General features: G+C 43.3%; 1 protein-coding gene across 1 annotated transcript in view; it reads left to right on the top strand.

The window, feature by feature from the left end:
* Positions 1-2,894, top strand: part of Sec23b (SEC23 homolog B, coat complex II component) — a gene marked incomplete in the record, with an annotated part of 40,689 nt that overhangs the window by 15,978 nt on the left and 21,817 nt on the right.

Below are 2,894 nucleotides of genomic sequence, written 5' to 3' on the forward strand. Positions count from 1 at the left end.
TTAAATATTTTATTTATTTTTCTTTATTTTATGTGTATGAGTGTATTGTCTACATGTAAGTGAGTGCACCCTTGTGCGATGCTGCGGAGGTCAGAAGAGGGCATCGGATTCCCCTGGAACTGGAGTTAAGGACAGTTCTTAGCCGCCATGTGGGTGCTGGGAATCGAACCCAGGGCCTCTGCAAGAGCAGTCAGTACTCTTAACCACTGAGCCACCTATCCAGCCCCAGATAAGTTGGGTTTTTTTGTTTTGTTTTGTTTTGGGTTTTTTTTCGGTCTTTTTGAGACAGGGTCTCCCTGTAGCCCCAGCTGTCCTGGAGCTCACTTTGTAGACCAGGCTGGCCTTGAACTCACAGAGATCTGCCTGCCTCTGCCTCCCAAGTGCTGGGATTAAAGCCATGTGCCACCATGCCCGGCTGGGTATCAGCAGGTTTTAAAGTTCCTCCAGCAATTCTATCATGGAGCAGAGCTTGAGTACCAGAGCAGTTTGAGCACTACACAGCCTGAGTGTCATCTGGGAGCTCATTAGATATAGTCTCTTAAACCTCACTACCCACTTGCTGAATCAGAACCTGGATTCATCTAATATCCTATTGACTAATGCATGGCATGGCATGGTTTGAAAAAGGTCTACTTAGAGCCATGGGTTGAGTTTGAAATTCTGCATTTCTTCATTTTTATTCACATTTATTGTGTGTATGTGTGCATGTGTGCATGTGCATTTACGTGCCTGCCACAGCGTGTGTGTATAGACTCCAACTTGTGGGAGTTGTTTTTTTTCCTTTTACCATATGTGTCCTGACTCAGGTCATTAGGCATGATAGCATCTTTACCTGCTGAACTGTCATGCAGGCCCAGGTTATTATTCTTTTAAAATATGTTTTAAACATTTATTTATTTACTTTGTGAAAGGGTGCATGCCATATGCCTCTGTAGGTCAGAGACTTGTGGGAATTGGTTCTCTCCTTCCGCCATGTAGGTCCTTGGGATTGAACTCAGGTGGTCAGGCTTGGTAACTTGCGCTTTTGCTTGCTGAGCTGTCTCACTGGACCTAGATTCTTTATTTCTAACCAGCTCCCAAGTAATTCTGCTCTGCTCCCACAGTGGAAGAACTAGAAGGTAGAACTTGAGTCACTTAAACTCTTTTGGCCAGCAGGATAGTTATGTTAAGTGATAGAATTAGGGTTCCCCACTGACACTGATGGAGGTATATCATTGAACCACATGAAATAAGATGAACTCCAGCTGGCCTCAGTTCCGCAGTGGATACCAGCTGGGCAGTTTGCATTCCTCAGAATGTCAGTTTCCCAAGACAGTGCCCACTCACTTTACATGCCAATAGAAAGCCCCACATCTCTATCTGGTGTCTTTTGAATTTGCTCAGGCTTTTCTAGAACCCACTGGCACACATTTACAGGTTATTGTAAAGGATCTTATAAAGGTTGCAGATGAAGAGATGAGTAGGGAGAGGTAGGAAGAAAAGGACACTGAGCTTCCATGATTCTCTGGGCACCTCAGCCTCCAGGAACCTCCTTAGGTTGGGTTATCTAGAAACTGAGCCCTGTTCTTTGGGGTTGTTGTGAGGACAGCATTATAAGCATGACTGAAGCACAGCAAGAAGAGCAGGTTCTAGTGGAGAAACCAGAGAGAGCCTATCTGTATTCTTCTTGGCCTCCTCTGTATTCCTTCTTCTTAGGTATGGGGCAAGAGCTCTTCTCAGTAGGGTTCTTTCAGTCTACTATTAAACAGGGAAAGGCAGAGAATTTCTTTATAGCCAGTTCTAAGGCAGAACAACAAAAAGATTAGATTTTTCTTTTTTTAAAACTTTTATTAATTTTTTTAATTGTATGAGTATATTGCCTTCTTGCGTGTAAGTGCACTCATGTTGTACAGTCCCTGCAGAGGTCAAAAGGGAGTGTTGGATCCCCTAGAACTGGAGTTAGCTGCCATGTAAGTGCTGGGAACTGAACCTGGGTCCTGTGAAAGAGGAGCTGGTGCTTTTAACCACTGAGCCATTTCTCCAGCCCCAAGATTAGATTTATTCAATGATCCACTCCATCAGGGAAGATAATTTCTAGTTTCTTTGGTCTACCTCAGGGCAGGAGTTGTGGACTAGCTGCTATGGATAAAAACCAACATATGCAGGAGCTGCCTTGGCAGGGATGCTGTTGAGGGGTGGGTGTGAGTTAGGTTAGGCTTGTAGAAATGAGAGAGAAAACCCAAAACTTATTTCTCTCTTTGTGTGTGTGTGTGTGTGTGTGTGTGTCTGTCTGTCTGTCTGTCTGGTAAAATATCAGTAACTCATTTAAACTGAAGAGTTCATTGATATAAGACTACTGTTTGTTTGAGATAGGGTCTTACTATGTAGCTTTGAATGGCTTCAAACTCAAAATCCTCCTGCCTTAGCCTCCTGAGTGCTGGTGGCATGCCACCATTTATTTTTTCTTTCTTTAATGTATTATTTGAAATAATTACATATTCATGGAAGTTGTAAGTGTACTGGAGTTTAGAGCAGTCCCTTCACACTCTACATATACTGACTTCCAGTGGTAGCGTGTTCACACATAGTAGAGCAGCACTATCAGGAAGTAGAGTAGGCGGAGTGCAGTTAACTGCACTGCAGACCTTGCTCCTTCTGCACTTCTTTATGAGTGAGTATAATGTATGAGATTTCATCATCTCTGTAGATTTGTGTAAAGTATAGAACTAGTATTTTTTGTGTTTGTTTGCTTGTTTTGTTTTTTTTTCCAAGATTGAGTCTCCCTGTAGCCACAGCTGACCTGGAATGAGTCACTATGTAGACCAGGTTGGTCTTGATCTCACAGAGTTCCACCTGCCTCTACCTGTGCTGGGATTAAAGGTGTGCATCACCATACCCGGCCTAGAACTTACATA

This window comes from Nannospalax galili, unplaced genomic scaffold, assembly GCF_000622305.1.
Source record: "Nannospalax galili isolate Female #2095 unplaced genomic scaffold, S.galili_v1.0 scaffold3261, whole genome shotgun sequence".
NCBI classification, from domain to species: Eukaryota; Metazoa; Chordata; class Mammalia; order Rodentia; family Spalacidae; genus Nannospalax; species Nannospalax galili.